At 40.9% G+C, this 18,420-nt stretch overlaps 1 long non-coding RNA gene across 1 annotated transcript; it reads right to left on the reverse strand.

Annotated features, from left to right (window-relative positions):
• Positions 1 to 5,331: 5,331 nt before the first annotated feature.
• On the reverse strand, positions 5,332 to 15,288 carry LOC311614094. Its single transcript, XR_014793574.1, has 2 exons — positions 15,142 to 15,288; positions 5,332 to 5,735 (listed from the first exon to the last, which is right to left on the reverse strand). It is a non-coding gene; the product is annotated as an uncharacterized lncRNA (long non-coding RNA).
• Between the last annotated feature and the right edge of the window lie 3,132 nt (positions 15,289 to 18,420).

An 18,420-nucleotide genomic window follows, 5' to 3' on the forward strand; every position in this document is an offset into this window, starting at 1 on the left:
AATGGAGGAGGACAGAGAGGAGGACAGGGAGGAGGAGAGTGAGGAGGACAGAGAGGAGGACAGAGAGGAGGACAGGGAGAAGGACAGACATGAGTTCCGGGAGAGGACAAAGAGGACAGGAAAGAGAGGATAAGAAAGAGAGGAGAGAGAGGAGGACAGAGATGTGGACAGAGTGGAGTACAGACAAGAGGACAGACAAGAGGACAGGGAGGACGACATGGAGGAGGACAGAGAGGTGGACAGGGATGAGGACAGAGAGCAGGACAGAAAGCAGGACAGTGAGGAGGACAGAGAGGAGGACAGGAAGGAGAAAAGGGAGGAGGACAGAGGAGGACAGGGAGGAGGTCATGGAGGAGGATAGGGAGGAAGACAGAGAGGAGGACAGGGAGGACAGAGAAGAAGACAGGGAGGAGGAGAGAGAGGAGGTCAGAGAGGAGGTCAGAGAGGAGGACAGAGGGGAGGACAAAGAGGAGGACAGAGAGAAGGACAGAGATGAGAACAGAGAGGAGGAAAGAGAAGAGGACACAGAGGAAGACAGGGAGGAGAAGAGAGAGGAGGACAGAGAAGAGGACAGGGAGGAGGACAGGGAGGAGTACATGGATGAGGATAGATAGGAGTACAGAGAGGAGGACAAAGAGGAGGACAGTGAAGAGGATAGAGATGAGAACAGAGAGCAGGACAGAGAAGAAGACAGGGAGGAGGAGAGAGAGGAGGTCAGAGAGGAGGTCAGAGAGGAGGACAGAGGGGAGGACAAAGAGGAGGACAGAGAGAAGGACAGAGATGAGAACAGAGAGGAGGAAAGAGAAGAGGACACAGAGGAAGACAGGGAGGAGAAGAGAGAGGAGGACAGAGAAGAGGACAGGGAGCAGGACAGGGAGGAGGACAGGGAGGAGAAGAGAGAGGAGGACAGAGAAGAGGACAGGGAGCAGGACAGGGAGGAGGACAGGGAGGAGTACAGGGATGAGGATAGATAGGAGTACAGAGAGGAGGACAAAGAGGAGGACAGTGAAGAGAACAGAGATGAGAACAGAGAGCAGGACAGAGAAGAGGACAGTGAAGAAGACAGGGAGGAAGACAGGAGGAGTATAGAGACCAGGACAGGGAAGAGGACAGGGAGGAGAACAGGGAGGAGGACAGAGAGGAGGACAGGGAAGTGGACAGGGAGGAGAACAGGGAGGAGGACAGGGAGGACAGGGAGGAAGACAGGGAGGTTGATCTGGAGAACATGGATGAGGATAGAGAGGAGGACAGAGAGGAGGACAGAGAAGAGAACACAGAGGAGGACAGGGAGGAGGAAAGGGAGGGAAACAGGGAGGAGGACAGAGAGGAGAACCTGGAAGAGGACAGGGAGGAGGACAGATAGGAGGAAAGAGAGGAGAACAGAGAGGAGTACAGGGAGGAGGAGAGATAGGCGGAAAAAGAGGAGGACAAGGAGGAGGACAGAGAGGAGGAGAGAGTACAGACAGAGGTCAGGACAGAGAGGACAGAGAGGAGGACAGAGAGGAAGACAGGTAGCAGGACAGAGAGGAGGACACAGAGGAGTATAGGAAGGAAGAGAGTGAGGAGGACAGGAAGCAGGACACGGAGGAGGAGAGAGAGGAGGACAGAGAGGAGGACAGGGAGGAGGACAGAGATTAGAACAGAGAGGAGGACAGGGAAGAGGACAGAGAGGAAGACAGGGAGTTGGACAGATAGGAGGACAGTGAGGAGGACAGAGAGGCGGACAGGGAGGAGGACAGGGAGGAAGACAGGAGGTCAGGGAGGTGGAAAGGGAGGAGGACAGAGAGAAGGAAAAAGAGGACAGGGAGGAGGACAGAGAAGAGGACAGAGAGGAGGATTGGGAATAGGAGAGTGAGGAGGACAGAGAGGAGGACAGGAAAGAGGACAGGGAGGAGGAGAGTGAGGAGGACAGATTAGAGGACACAGAGGAGGACAGGGAGGAGGACAGAGGAGAACTGGTAGAGGACAGGGAGGAGAACAGAGATGAGGACAGGGAATAGGACTGGGAGGAGGACATGGAGGAGGACAAGGAAGAGGAGATAGAGGAGGACAGAGAGGATAGGACAGAGAAGACAGAGAGGAGAACAGAGATGAGAACAGAGAGAAGAACAGGGAGGAGGATATGGAGGATGACAGAGAGCATGACAGGGAGGAGGACAGATGGAGGACTGGCACAACAGAAAGGACTATAGGGAGGACGAGAAAGAGGAGGTCAGAAATGATTACAGAGAGGATGACAGGGAGGAGGACAGGGAGGAGGACACAGAGGAGAACCATGAGGAGGACAGGGAGGAGGAAAGAAAGGAGGACAGAGACTAGGACAAAGATGAAAACAGAGAGGAGGACAGGAAGGAGGACAGGGAGGAGGACAGGGAGTAGGAAAGAGAGGGCAGGGAGGAGTACAGGAAGGAGACAGAGAGGAGAACAGGGAGGAGGACAGAGAGGAGGACAGAGAGGAGGACAGGGATGAGAACAGGGAGGAGGACAGGGAAGAGGACAGAGAGGACAGAGCGGAGGACAGGGAGGAAGACAGAGAGGATAACATGGAATAGGACAGAGAGGAGGACAGAGATGAGAGCAGAGAGGACAGGGAAGGGAACAGAGAGGAAGACAGGGAGGAAGACAGAGAGGACAGATAGGAGGACAGATAGGACAGAAAGGAGGACAGGGAGGAGGACAGAGAGGGGAACCAGGAGAAGAAAGGGAGGAGGACAGAGAGGAAGACAGATATAGAAGACCCGGGAGGAGAACTGGGAGGAGGACAGAGAGGAGGACAGGGAGGACAGGGAGGACGATATGGATGAGGACAAGGAGGACAGGAGATAGATGACTGGATAAAGAGGATAGATAGGAGAACAGAGAGGAGGACAGGGATGAGGACATGGAGGAGGACATGGATGAGGACAGAGAGGAAAACAGAGAGGAGTACAGAGGAGTATGTGAGGAGTAATGGGAGGAGGAGAGATAGGAGGACAAGGAGGAGGACATGGAGGAGGACAGAGAGGAGGACAGAGAGGAGGACAGGGAGGAGGAGACTGAGGAGGATAGAGAGGAGGATAGAGAGGAGGAATGGGAGGAGGACAGGGAGGAGGACAGAGAGGACAGGGTGGAGTACAGAGAGGAAGACAGCGAGGAGTAGAGAGAGCAGGACAGAGAAGAGGACAGGGAGGAGATCAAGGAGGAGGAAACAGAGGAGGACAGAGAGGAAGACATAGAGGAGGATAGGGAGGAGGACCGAGAGGAGAACAGAGAGGAGAACAGAGTAGGACAGAGAGGAGGACAGAGAGGACAGAGAGGTGAACAGAGAGGAAGACAGAGAGGAGGATAGGGAGGAAGAGAGTGAGGAGGACAAAGAGGAGGTCAGATAGGAGGACAGAGAGGACAGAGGGGAGGACAGGGAGGACACGGAGGAGTACAGAGAGGAAGACAGTGAGGAGTAGAGATAGCAGGACAGAGAAGAGGTCAGGGAGGAGAAAAGGGAGGAGGACATAGAGGAGGACAGTGAGTAGGACAGGGAGGAGGAGAGTGAGGAGGACAGGGAGGAGGACCAAGAGGAGGACAGAGAGGACAGGACAGATAGGATAGGACAGAGAGGACAGAGAGGAGGATAGAGAGGTGGACAGATAGGAGTGCAGACAGGAGGACAGGGATGAGGACATGGAGGACGTCATGGAGAAGGACAGAGAGGAGGTCAGGGATGAGGACAGAGGGGAGGAAAGGTTGGAGGACAGGGAGGAGGAGATAGAGGAGGACAGAGAACAGGGATGTGGATAGATAGGAGGACAGAGAGGAATACAGAGAGCAGGGCAGAGATGAGAACAGAGAGTAGGACAGGGAAGTGGACAGAGAAGAAGACAGGGAGGAGAAGATTGAGGGGGAGAGAGAGTAGGATAGAGAGGAGGATAGGGAGGAGGACAGAGAGGAGAACAGGGAGGAGGAGATTGAGGAGGACAGGGAGCAGGACAGAGAGGAGGACGGGGAGGAGAACAGGGAGGAGGACAGAGAGAACAGAGCGGAAGTCAGGGATGAGGACACGGAGGAGGACAGGGAGGAACACAGAGAGGAGGACAGGGAAGAGGACAGAGAGGAGGACAGGGAAGAAGAAGATCGTGTCCTCCGGCCAGAGCCTGGAGGTTAAGCCGCGTCCAGCCCTCCAAGGACTCTTATCCTTTTGAGATCTCAACCTGGGCGCCTTACCTCCTGAGACCGGTCTTCCTGATTTCAATAAATCCTTGTGTCTTCTGTCTCCAGCTAAGGTCCCCGAGGGAGGGAATGTCTCCTGCCCCGTCTGGGGGGTCCCTCTCTCCTCTCGAGGTAGGGAGAGCCTCCTGCCCCTTCTGGGGGGTCCCTCTCTCCTCTCTTTTGGGTATCTCGCTGGGGGCCTCCAAATGTTGTGGGGTCAAACCCTGGGTTCAAAATCAGTCCACTGGAGGCTGATAATTTATTAAAAAAAGCAAATAAGAATTTATTTAACTGGCCAGGGCAGCCGCAAGAGCACCATACACAGGCGGACCCTACACGACTGAGAGGCTTTAGGGGCAGGTAGTTCTTTTTAAAGGTTCTGAAATGGAAAACCCCCATTCTGCAACAAACTGTTGTTTGGAATTTTCTGTTGTCCTTCCTAGATAAAATGTTGCTTTCTAGTTTGCTTTACCCTGTTTGAAGAATGATGAAGATAAACTTAACTGTCTGGCCTTGCAGGCCAGAGACCAGATATGCCCACAGTCTCAATACCATGCCAGGTGCATTTTTTTTTTTTAATTAGATAGAACAGCATTGTTTTTCAAGGCCAGCATCAAGATAACCACTAAATGCATATAGGGCTGGCTCTTTAATTAAAAAAAAAAAAAAGGAAGTTCTGCCTGTAACCTTGCTTAGAATTTTAATTCATCTTATTTCAAAATCGATCCAATTTTTAACGAAAGTAGTGAGATAGTGTGAACATAGTTTAAAGAAGCAAAACTATAATCAAAAATATAATAGCGATCTGGGGGAGATAATAGATCAACCGACGGACTTGCATACATGCATATAAGTACAACCAATGGACATAAAACTCTGGGGAGGGAGGGCACGTATGTGAGGGAGGGAGGGGGGCAAAAAAAATATATATTTAAAAAATAATTAAAAAATAAAAATAAAAATAAAAAATACTGGCACTCAATCAGTGACTTACGTTTTGGATGATGTGGTATTTGAAATTTGCAACTGTGAAATATGTTAGTGTAGTCAATCTATCTGTCCAAATAAAACTAAGAGAAATTTATGTGACCCTATAATAGAGGAAGACTCACGAATATGGGGGATATGATATGATGAGAGTAAGTCAAATAGTTTTGATGATGTGCTTTAATTTTTCAAATCAGAAAAACAACAACAATTAGCTATAAAGAGAAGCACGGTTTTTAAGTAACCTCTGAAAGATTATTCTAAACTCTTCTTTTAAATTTACCAAAATTTCCATAAGGCTAAAGTGCCACTCAATATTAAGATACAGCAAAATATCACAGAGGCAACAGGTCTTAATAAATGTAGTTTGGCTCTATTTTCTTCAAACAGTTCACTAGCCTCCTCAGAAGATTTTGTCAGGAGCATGCTCCCGCTGAGACACATCAGTAAGCACATCAGTTAGGTTTCTGCTTGTTGTAGGCACTTTAGGAAATTCTCCAGGTCCATGCGAGAGGCCTGCACTGCCCCTCAGTTCAGCCTCCATGGAATTCTGTCTGTCAGCAATGCTGCAAGGAATAAGATGGGCAAGTCTCCATTACTTACAGTGTAACACGCCCCATCATGACACACTAAAGAAAAAAATCAGCAGATAGCCTCAAAGGACCTCAATTTCTTCAAGCACCTAATGGAATTGGGGGATTTATTCATATGTGTCTTGACTAATCCATAATGGGCGGATAATGTGAATTGTGAGAAGAAGAAGAGGGAGAGAGGCATAACTCGATAAAAATCACATCCATATTACAAAATAATTATGACTATATTTTATAACTCATAATTATATGTTATTCCCCATATGATTTATTTTAATACCTTAGTATAATGCATGACACAAAAGGCAATACCAATAAATACGTACACAATGGGTGACTAAATGAATTCTACAAGAAATAGCATCTGAAGAAACTTAAGATAAAATAAAAATAACTTAGAACTATTTTTATATTTTCAATACAAATTGGTTCTTTAAGTTGATTTAATATTATTTTTGAAAGACATTGGATATCAAGCTTTTATATGCCATTCATTTAATCTACAAAGAACTATTCTAGAGTTTCATGATTTAAGAGATACATAATATCAACGTTTAAAACTTTATAGACATCAAAGATCCATAATAAGAAAACAAACAATCTAACTTTTAAGTGGATACAAATAATTTTACTTGCAGGTATTTAATCTCAAGAGATCTAAAAACATATGTCCACTCAAAACTTGTATGCAAATATTTGTAGCAGCATTATTTATAGTAGCCAAATGGTACAATCAACCCAACTATCTATCAGTTGAGGGGGGAATTGATAAACAAAACATATTAATACAGAAAATATTATTCAACCATAAAAAGAAATGAAGTATCAATAAATGCTACAACATGGATGAACCTTGAAAACATTATGCCAAGTGAAAGAAGACAGATACGAAATGCCCCATATTGTGCAATTTCATTTATATGAAATATTGCCAGAAAGATAAATCCATAGGGAGAGAAAGCCAATTATCTGTTGACTAGGACTGGAGGTGGAAGCAGTGCAGACTGACTGCTGATAAGTGGTAGGTTTCATTTCGTGGTGATAAAATGTACAAAAATTAAGAGTATGGTGATGTCTTTACAACATGGTAAATATACTAAAGTCCACTTAATTGTATACTTTACCAGGGGTGGGGAACCTTTTTCTGCCAAGGGTCATTTGGATATTTATAACATCATTCATAGGCCACACAAAATTATCAAATTAAAATTTAGCCTGCTATATTTGGTCAAACATTTAATTAACTCAGCCCTAATTCCTTGGCAGGGCTAGACCAAAAGATTCTGTGGGCCTTACAAGGCCCATGGGCCAGATGTTCCCCACCCTGCTTTAAATGGTGAATTGAATGGTATATAAAATATATCTTTTTTAAAATTAACACCTGTGACAGACTTTGCCAAACTATCTTAAGCCACAGCTAGAGAAGAGATTAAAAATGGCAGTGGAGTAAGTGGGAGCTACACTGACACTCTCCCAGGAAATACAACTATAGTACAGAAGAACCACTTTGAAAACTCAACTGAGGACTAGCTGAGAAATAACCGAGTTGGAAACTGGAGACTGCATAGAGACTGCTAGGAAGTGCAGAGGCACAAAAGGGCTGGCCTGGCTTCCACAGTCAGCAGCTGAAGTGCCAGAGGGATATCTCAGTTGTGGGGATTTCCCACTGAAGACTATGGGATCAAAATCCCAAGCTGGACTCCCCACCCAGAGCACCAGAACTCAGAACAGTGCCCACATAACATCTGGCTGAGAAAAGAAGGAAGGCTGCTGTCAGTCAGGCAAAGACTACTGGAAATGCAGGCACCCTCTAAAAGGGCCAATACATGCAATTTTGTGTGCAGCCACTCACCTTGGGCTCTGACAGAAGGAAGGCAGAGTGAACTGGAACTCAGTGAGGAAATTTCAGGATTGGCGGCTCTGGGTTTGGAGCTCAGAGGGCAGGCACCCCGGTTTCCTAGGCTGAGTCATTCCCTCATCCAGTGAGGACATCTTTCTCTGGCAGACCTTGCTTTTCAGGTGGCTGTTGCCTGGGAAAAAGGAAATTGCCACACCCTCCTGGAAGATCTCTCACCGAACCCTGTGGTCAATATCTTGATGCAAATCAAAGCTGATAACAATAAGACTACAGGCAAAGGAAGATTTCAAGAGGTTTGGAGTCTGCCACCTGGAGCTGAGCCTACGAAAAGCAGACCTCGGTGAACAACTTGGTCCTTCCCAAAGGCACCTAGACCCAACAAAGGGAGCACAAACTGTGGATTACTATTAGCTCCAATTAGGAGACTCAGGGCCAGTCAGAAATATTATTTGACATTGTCCTGCACTAGAGATTTGGAGTAACAGGAGATCTGCCTAATACATAGAAAGGCAAACAGGCAGCCAAAATGGGGAGAAAAACAAAACAAATAAAAGAACAGAAGAATTCTCCAGAAGAAGAGAAACAAAATGGAGATAAGAAATTTATCATATGTGGAGTTTAGAATAATGATGTCAGAGAAGCTCAACAGCATGAGAAAAGAGAGCAACTATAAAAGAACAGTTGGAAATAAAGAATGGCATAGCATTAATAAAGAACACATTTGAGGATTACACAACAGAGTAGGGGAAGCTGCAGATTTGATCTGTGAATAAGTAGATAGGATAAAAAATAAAATCACTCAATCAGAGAACCAAAAGGAAAAACAATTAAAAACAAAAGGACAGCTGAACACATTGGGGACAAATAGTTTTTTTTGTTTGTTTGTTTGTTTGTTTTTTGTTTTGTTTTGTTAACTTTATCCAGTGGCCAGATAAGTTTCAATTGAATGAGTATAAAAAATATGTTTTACATAATTGTTAAAGGCACATTTTAAAATTAAATACCCATTACATTTTGAAGTTATTTATTACATGTTCTTACAAGCTAATATCTTTTTAAAATATGATACTTTGTAGAACACTGTGTAATATAAAGCGAGAATTGTTGTGATCCATCCGCAATGTGTTAAGGGGGCAGTAGAACAGCCTGAAAGATAACAAGATTTGCATAACAGTTGGACAGAAGGAGAAGAAAGTGAACAAGGAATAGAGAACATGTTTGAAGAAATAATGGCAGAAAACTTCCCTAACTTGGTGAAAGAAAAGGTCACACAAGTCCAGAAATCACAGAGAGTCCCAAGCAAGAAGAACCCAAACAGGCCCATGCCCACATACATCATAATTAAAATGTCAAAAATTAAAGACAAAGAGAGAATCTCAAAGGCAGCAGAAGAAAAGCAATTTGTTACCTACATAGGAGCTCCCATAAGCCTGTAAGCTGATTTCTCATCAGAAACTCTACAAGCCAGAGGGAATGGCCTTTGAAGGTAATGAAAAACCAGGATCTAAAACTAATATTACTATATCCAGCAAGACTATCATTCAAAATAGATGGTGAGATAAAGGGCTTCCTAGGACAAAAGGAAAAGGAAAAGGAGATTGTCACCACCAAATAAGCACTGCAAGAAATGCTAAAGGTACTGGTATAATGAAAAGAAAAAATAGAGAAAGAGAAAAATGTAAGTACACAGAATTAAAATGGCAATAAACAATAAAAAATTTAAATGTAAGTGGATTAAAAACTCCAGTCAAAATACATAGGGTAGCTGAATTGATACAAAAACATGACCCACTTTTATGTTGTCTCCAGGAGACCCTCCTCAGAACAAGACACACAGGATGCAAGTCTGGGTGTGGAAGAATATTGTCCATGCAAATGGAAATAGAAAAAAAAAATCTGGGGTAGCAATACTCATATCTGACAAAATAGACTTCAAAATGAAGGCCATCACAAGAGATGACAAAGGTCACCACATAATAATAAAGGGATTGATTCAACAAGAGTATATAGCCCTGGTAAACATATGTGCAGCAATAAAAAGAGCACAAAAATATGTTTATTAAAAATCTTCTAAAGGACTTTAAGGGGGAGATCAACAAAAATATAGTCATAGTAGGGGACTTTGACAACCTGCTGACTTCACTGGATAGATCTTCCAAAAACAATTTAACAAGGAAAGGGTGACTCTAAAGGACACACTGGATCAGACTGATTTAACTGACATTTATAGAACATTTCAGCCCAATGAAGGATAATATACATTCTTCTCAAGTGCACAAGTAGTGGCCAGATTATGCATTCAGAGATCATAATAATCTGGCCACTCAGTGTATATGCAACAACTGGACAATGCGGATGAAATGGACATATTCCTAGAAAAATACAACCTCCCAAAACTGAATCAGGAAGAATAAGAAAACCTGAATAGACTAGTAATAGATGAAATAGCAGTAATAAAAAAAACTCCAAGAAAACAAAAGCCCAGGTATGGATGGCTTCAAAGGGGAGTTTTATCAATTATTCAAAGAAGAACTAACACTTACATTCCCTCAAACTATTCCAAAAAATTCAAAAGAAGGAATACTTTCAAGCTCTTTTGATGAGGCCAGCATTATCCAATTCCAAAACCAGATAAAGACACTACAAAGAAAGAGAATTACAGGCCAATGTAATGATGATCATAGATGCTAAAATCCTCAACCTAATATTAGCAAACTGGATCCATAATATACAATATTAAAGAGATTATAAATCATGACCAAGTGGAATTTATTCCAGGAATGCAAGGCTGGTTCAATATTTGCAAATCAATAAACATGACATATCACATAAACAAATTGAAAGACAATCAAATGATAACATTAATAGATACAGAAAAAGCATTTGACAAAATACAACAACCCATTTTTGATAAAAACTCTCAGCAAAGTGAGAATAGAGTGATCATATTTCAACATAATAAAGGGCATATATGACAAACTTATGGCCAACATTATACTCAGTGGGAAAAAACTAAAAGCATTTCCCTTAAGAACAGGAATAAGACAGGTATGTCCACTTTTGCCACTCTTATTCAACATAGTACTGGAAGTCTTAACCACAGTGATCAGACAAGAAGAAAAAATTCAAGACATCCAAATTGGAAAGGAGAAAGTGTACTCAAAGATGATATAATATTGTACATAGAAAATCTAAAGACTCCACCAGAAATCTACTAGATTTAATATAGGAATTCAGCAATGTAGCAGGATACAAAATTAACACCTAGAAATTGAGGATTTTTTATACACTAATAATGAATTCTCAGAAGCAGAAACAAACAATTAATCCTATTTACCATTGCAACAAAATAATTGAGATACTTAAGAATAAACTTAAATAAGGTTAAAGACTCCTACTCAGAAAACTACAGGACATTAAAAGGAGAGATAGAGAAAGATATAAACAAGTGGAAGAATATACCACATTCATGGATTGGTAGAATTGCCATCATTAAAATGTCCACACTAACTAAATCAATCTACATATTCAATGCAAACCCTATTAAAATACCAATAGCATAGTTCACAGATCTAGAATAAATATTCCAAAAATGTACATAGAATAATAATAATAATAAAAGATCCTGAATAGCTACAGGAATCTTTAGAAAGAAGAGCAAAGTTGCAGGGATACAATACCAGATATCAATTATACTACAAAGCCACTGTATTCAAAACAGCCTGGTACTGGCACAAGAACTGGCATATGGATCAATGGAACAGAACAGAGAGCTCAGAAACTGACCCAAGCCATTATGATTAATTGATATTTGACCAAAGGCAAGAGCATGCAATGGAATAAGTTTAGTCTCTTCAATAAGTGGTATTGGGAAAATTGGACCCAGGCATGCAAAAAAAAAAAAAGAAAAGAAAAAAAAAAGAAAAAAACTAGACCACCAACTTACACCATATGCAAGAATAAACTCAAAATGGGTAAAAAATTTAAATGGAAGTTGTAAAACCATAAAAATTCTGGAAGAAACCATAGGCAGCAAAATCTGAGACATTTGTTGTAACCATATTTTTGTAGATATATCTCCTAGGGCAAAGGAAACTAAGGAGAAAATAAACCAATGGGACAAAATCAAAATAAAGAGCTTCTGCTCAGCAAAATAACCCAGCATTAAAATGAAAAGGGAGCTGACTGTGTGGGAGAACATATCTGGCAATGATATATCTCATAAAAGGTTAATATTCAAAATATATAAGGAACTCATACAACTTAACAAAAGGAAGACAAACAACCCAATTTAAAAGTGGGCAAAAGAGATATATAGACACTTTTCCAAAGCCGACATACAGATGACCAAGAAACATGACAAAATGCTCAGTCACTGATCAGACAGATGCAAATTAAAATGACAATGAGGTATCACCTCACGCCTGTCAGAAAGGCTACCATAAATAAATCAACCAATGACAAGTTCTAGAGAGGATGTTGAGAAAAGGAAACCCTAGTATACTGCTGGTGGGAATGCAGACTGGTACAACCATTATGGAAAACAGTATGGAGTTTCCTCAAAAAATTAAATATGGATCTGCCATTTGACCCAGTGATTCTTACTTTTAGGAATATATCCTAATAAACTAAAAACACCAATCAGAAAGGATATGCACCCCTATGTTCATAGCAGCACAATTTAAAATAGCTAAGATTTGGAAACAGCTCAAGTGCCCATCAGTAGATGAGGGGATTAGAAAATGGTGGTATATCTACACAATGAAATACTATGAGCAGTTAAAAATGTTATCTTATCCTTTGCGATAATGTGGAGGGACTTGGAGAATAATATGTCAAGCAAAATTAGCCAGTAAAAAAAAAAAAAAAAAGACAAATCTCACTCATATGTAGAATCTAACGAACAAAATAAACTAATGAGCAAAATGGATCTAGAGACATAAAAGCATGGAAAAGGCCAGAATCTCAGAGGGGATGTTGGAGAGGGTGAGTTGGTGATAAGAGATCAACCAAACAACTTGTATGCATATATGCATAAACCATGGACACAGATAAAAGGATGGTGAAGGCCTAGAACAGAGGGACGGGGCAAGGAAGAAGGGGTCAATGGGAGTTTGGGGACATATGTAATACGTTTAACAATAAATACAATTTTTTTAAAAAGCAGCAGATGGAGTCAGTGTGTCCCTGAAAAAAAATTTATCAACATATGACAACTCATTTATGTATGTTTTCTAATTGTACATACACACATCCATCCATTCATCATCATCCACCTGCCTGTCCTTCTTAGTTGCATGTTAACACAGTATTAAAATGGTTATTTAATATTCAATTTAAGGTGGTTTACTTGCTTATTTGTACTTTTCCACATTCTCTAAATTTATAATGAACCGTTATCTTTTTATACCCCAATTAACACATTCTTTTAAAAAAATAGGTAAAAGATTTAAACAGGCAGATCATAACAGAAGATATATGGATGGCAAATAAGCATATAAAAAGATGTTAAGCATCATTAATCATCAGAGAAACATAAATTCAGACCACAATGGGATATCACTACTTATTAGAATGGATTTTAAAACGACTACACTACATCAAATGCTGGTGAAAATGTAGAGGAACTGCAACTCTCACACAATGTAAGCAGGGGTGGAAAATGGTACAGCCATTTTAAAAAACAGTTTGGCAATTTTTAACATGAACCGGGCACTTAAGATACAATCCAGCAATCATTTTACCAGAGAAAAATGGAAATTTTGTGTCCACACAAAACCCAAATGCAACTGTTTATAGCAGCTTCATTCATAACGCTCAAAAACTGATAATAACCCAAAAGTCATCCTGTGCTAAATGCTGAATCGTGGGTACATGCCTATGATGGAATACTGAGTAATGGAAATAAACTACTCATAGATGAAACAACATGGGTGAAATCCCGGGTGAGTTCTGCTAAGTTAGTGGTTGGCAAACCGCGGCTCATGAGCCACATGCGGCTCTTTGGCCCCTTGAGTGTGGCTCTTCCACAAAATACCATGGCCTGGGCGAGTCTATTATGAAGAAATGGTATTAGAAGAAGTTTGAAAAATTTGGCTCTCAAAAGACATTTCAATTGTACTGTTGATGTTTGGCTCTATTGACTAATGAGTTTGCCAACCACTGTGCTAAGTGAAAGAAGCTAGACACAAAAGCTGCATACCATGATCCCATTTATATGACATTCTGGAATGTCAGCGACCTCATCTCAGCACTTACGTCCTAAAAACCTCCCGTAGTGTTCAGTTGCCCGCAGAACACATCTACATTGCTTCTCCTGGGACACGGTGCCCTCCGGTCACTAATTCACTTTACCAGCTTTCTTAAGTCTGTTTTTTTAATTCACCTTCTTCCCAGCCTTGGATTCAAATCCTTTCTATACTCAAATACCTTGTTACAACAAAACAGTTGTCTAAAACACTAAAAAGATCAATATTATAGCTATGTTCTGCTTTAACCACTTATGAAGTTTTGTATTTGCAACCCCAGTCTTATTGCCTCCAGAATCCTAGGGTTTTCATCTCATATAATGCCCTCATAATTCTCTCTGAGTTTTCCAAAATTCCACTTTAGAAATTATAACTAAAAATGGCATTCTGAAATTGTATAAAACACCTTCATATCAAACTGTTATTAAATGCTTGACCATACTTTATTACCAGTAATATATATCGTAAAGTGTTCTAATATTATCCATTTTATTCACAGAAAAACAAATGTGTTAGGATATCTTTGAAGCTTTCAGGCAGCTGTATTTGCATATGTACAAATGTGTGTGAAACCTAATTACCTTAGGCAAGGTGCTCCCTGCAGGGTGCTGAAGGTAAACACATCTTGACTGATGGTAAATATAAATATGCAATCTTAAACAGATGCTAACCCCTCTTTATAGGTCCTCAAGTCTTAGGTCTTCAAGTGACAGGAAAATCTCTCTCTTATGAACACATATGCTATTTTAAGACTGTTTAAATAAACTGACTAGACAGAGTAATAAAAAAGAATATATACATCAAGTAAGCCCTGACTACACACAGAATAGTTTAGGAGTCTAGAGTTGGATCCATGTGTTCTCAGCCTCAACTGAGGCAATCTGACCAAACATTCCACTATTTTAATGACTCTTAGGATTACCATCACCCTAATGCAGCTGCCCATACCCGAGTGTTCCTTAGCATCACGGAGCTACAAGATTTACTCTAGGTAGCACCAGGAGACCAAATAAGAAAAAAGAAAAATCAGAACATATAATCACTGGCAAAGTTTAGACATATTTAAGGAAAATCTCCATTGTATAAAATCAAGTAGATATTGTATAAATATACACTCTGTAGGATAACACTCAGAATAGCATAAAAAAATTTTAATCACACTAAAATGTACTTCCAGTAGTCTCAGTTTCTGGCATGTTTCCATGAGAAAGCCAAAGCCACCAAATTCTCAACCTGACAACACACGGATACCTGGCAGGGCCTTAGCGTTTACCTTTGTTTGAGATTGATCCATGATGTTTTTAGGTATTCCGTCGCTTTCTTCACGTTCCTCGTGTCATCGCTCCCGTATTCCCTCTGCAGCTTCTGAAGGATGTTATCGAACGCCATCACGATCCCGTCTCCAGGACCCAGTTCTTGAAGCAGTAGCTAAGGTGCAATTTCAGGCGCCAATGTTAGACTTGGTCAATCAGTAACCAGTATTGCCAAAACTTTGGTCCTCCCAGTAGGTTTTAACATGTTTTAGACACAGATATCAAAAGTAGAAAACAAATTATTGGACAAACTCTTGCATGTAAGTTGAAATCAAAATAATTACAGACATGAAAAGAAAAACAACCAAGGAAGTCATCAGATCCATAGCAGATGACATTAAACAAATGCTTGTCTTTTCCTCTTTTAGATATTTTACTTCCTGAAAACAATGTCTTTTTTCATTCCTTCTGCTATACATCTGATCTTTATAGGAACATGCACTGTATAGGAATGAATTGATTATAGAGTTCCCGTCTATGTACTTAGAGCAATGGAAAGGGCCAACAATATAGAAGTCTTCGGTCTCCTGCCCCTCTCGATCACCGTGTATAGGTAACTGCTTGAGTGGATCAAGCAGCCATGCAAGGTTCACTGGGAATTGCTGGAATAGCTACACCCAGGCTATGTCCATTGGTGTATCAGTTCCTTTTCAATCTCTGAGAGCGCCTGGGACCAAGATACACCTCATGAAATCTAAAGGACAAAAGGAAGTTCCTACAGTTCTTTGTAGCTATTGACAAAAAAAAAAAAAAAAAAAAAAAAAAAAAAAAAAAAAGGTTAACCCTGAAGTTTCCGGAGAAAATGACCATACTGCAAATTAGAAAAGAATATGCTACATCTGATGATTGAAGCATTGATACCACTTTGAATTCTATTCCTTTACTGAAGGGTCAGAGGCTCTGCTGATATAACTTTTGATCCACTTGGCAAAAACAGTTGGGAGATATCATAAACATAGGGAGTAATCCAGGAAATCAGGACACCTGGCCACTTTTTTTTATATTGTAACCACAGAAAAGTCCATGTGTGTGAAGAATGAAAATATACTTTCATCATTGAGACTTAGCTTCCATTATTATATTCTTCACAAATGTACACTTTTATATTAGGCTATCTGAAGGGAAATAAATGTTACACTAAAATATAAACTGACAGCCATAAACAGTAATTCAAGAATATTTTCTGTGATTATGGAGAAAATTTAAAATAGTGCCATACATGTTCAATGTCATCAACTCTATTAACCTAACTGATCACAGAAGTTCGATGCTCTGATGACATTGATAAACCAGGTTGTTAAAAAGGTATTAAAAGAAACTAAACTTACTTATTACCTGATTTGTTCCCTACAGTAGCCCTCAAAGGAAAGTCCCAAGAAATTTCCTAAATAGAAATAACCTTCAGGGTAGACATGAAGGGAACAAAGGAAGGTTCTTGGTATCCCGAAAATGTTCTCTTTCTAGTGGCTGGTTTGTGGATGTGTTCCAATTGCAAGGAGTCAGTGAGCTGTAAATCTAAGATACATGTACATTTCGATTTGTTATGGCTCCAGGAATTTTTCAGAATTCTTCCTGGTCAAATGCTTTATATTAATTTCACTGCATATTCTAAGAACTTGGGAAAGCATCACAAGAATCCTTAAAACTACAGAACCAAAATTCCCCCACACATCCAACAAATCAATATCGCCAAAAGGTATCTATTGAGTCTTACTTGATTTTCAGCAATTTGTTTGATAAGTGGATCCCTTCGGGCTTGTTGAAGACTATGGAGTCGAGCCTCATATTTTCTCATAAGTTCCTCAGTCGCTTTCTTGTGATCATCCCACTGTAGGCTGTCAATCACCATGTCCTCCAGCTGCTTCAGCCGCAACTCCACGCTCTGCTGAGTGCTGTTCCAATGGTTCCTCACCTCCTCCACTAAAGGAAGCAATACAAAAAAAGAATTCCTGAAAGTGACTCTCAGGAAAGGGGAAAAGTACCTGAAACCAAACTTATTACAAATGAAGCTAGCAAAAGAAAGGAGAAAAGAGGCAAGTCGATACATAGTCACACTATACAGTTGATATATTTCAGAAACCTTTTTTAAAGAAAAATTCTTCTATTAAACTCCACTAAATTTTATTATTTACTGTTCCAATTGCTGACCTCCATTTTTTTTTCAATTTTTTAAATTAAATTATTGTCTGTGAACATATTTTAACATTGCCCCCCCTCCCATAAATACCCTCCCTCCCCAGAATTTTGTGTCCATTGGTTGTATTTATATGCATGCATACAAGTCCTTCGGTTGATCTATTATCTCCTCCAGATCTCCCCATCATCCCCGCTGTAAATTCGACAGTCTGCTTGTTGTTTTACTGTCTCTATATCTATCTTTTGGTTCATCAGTCTATAATGCTCTTTATTATCCATAAATGAGTGAGGTCATGTGGTGTTTCTCCTTCATTGATTGGCTTATTTCACTCAGCATGATGTTCTCCAATTCCATCCAGGTTGCTGCAAATGATGAGAATTCCCTCTTTCTTATGGCAGCATAGTATTCCATTGTGTAGATGTACCATAGTTTTTGGATCCAATCATCTGCTGATGGGCACCTAGGCTGTTTCCAAATTCTAGCTATTGTATTGTAGATTGTGCTGTTATGAACATAGGGGTGCATATATCCTTTCTGATTGGTGTTTCTAATTTCTTGGGATATATTCCTAGGAGTGGGATTATTAGGTCAAGTGGGAGTTGCATTTTCAGTTTTTTGAGGAAACTCCAAACTGTTCTCCACAGTGGTTGCACTAGTCTGCATTCCCACCAGCAGTACATGAGGGTTCCTTTTTCTCGGCAACCTCACCAACACTTGTCTTTGTTGATTTGTTGATGTTGGCCATTCTGACAGGTGTGAGATGGTATGACGTTGTTTTGATTTGCATCTCTCAGATAATTAGTGACTTTGAGCATGTTTTCATGTGCCCCTTGGCCTTCTTTCTGTCCTCTTTTTTTTTTTTTTTTTTTTTTAATCAATATTGTTCATATTATTACAAAGGTTACTCATTTCTTCCCCCTTCCACCAGGTTCTCACCCCACCCTCTGCCCTTTCTGCACCCCCCCATTGTTCTCATCCACCAGTGCACTGTTTATGTTCAGTCTCTTCCTGCAAACACCACAACCCCTTCCCCCCACCCCAGAGTTGTCAGTCCACTCCCCTCCCATATCTCTGATTCTATTATAATCAACAGTTAATATTG

Source organism: Pipistrellus hanaki (assembly GCF_964339955.1).
Source record: "Pipistrellus hanaki genome assembly, chromosome: 20".
Classification (NCBI taxonomy): Eukaryota; Metazoa; Chordata; class Mammalia; order Chiroptera; family Vespertilionidae; genus Pipistrellus; species Pipistrellus hanaki.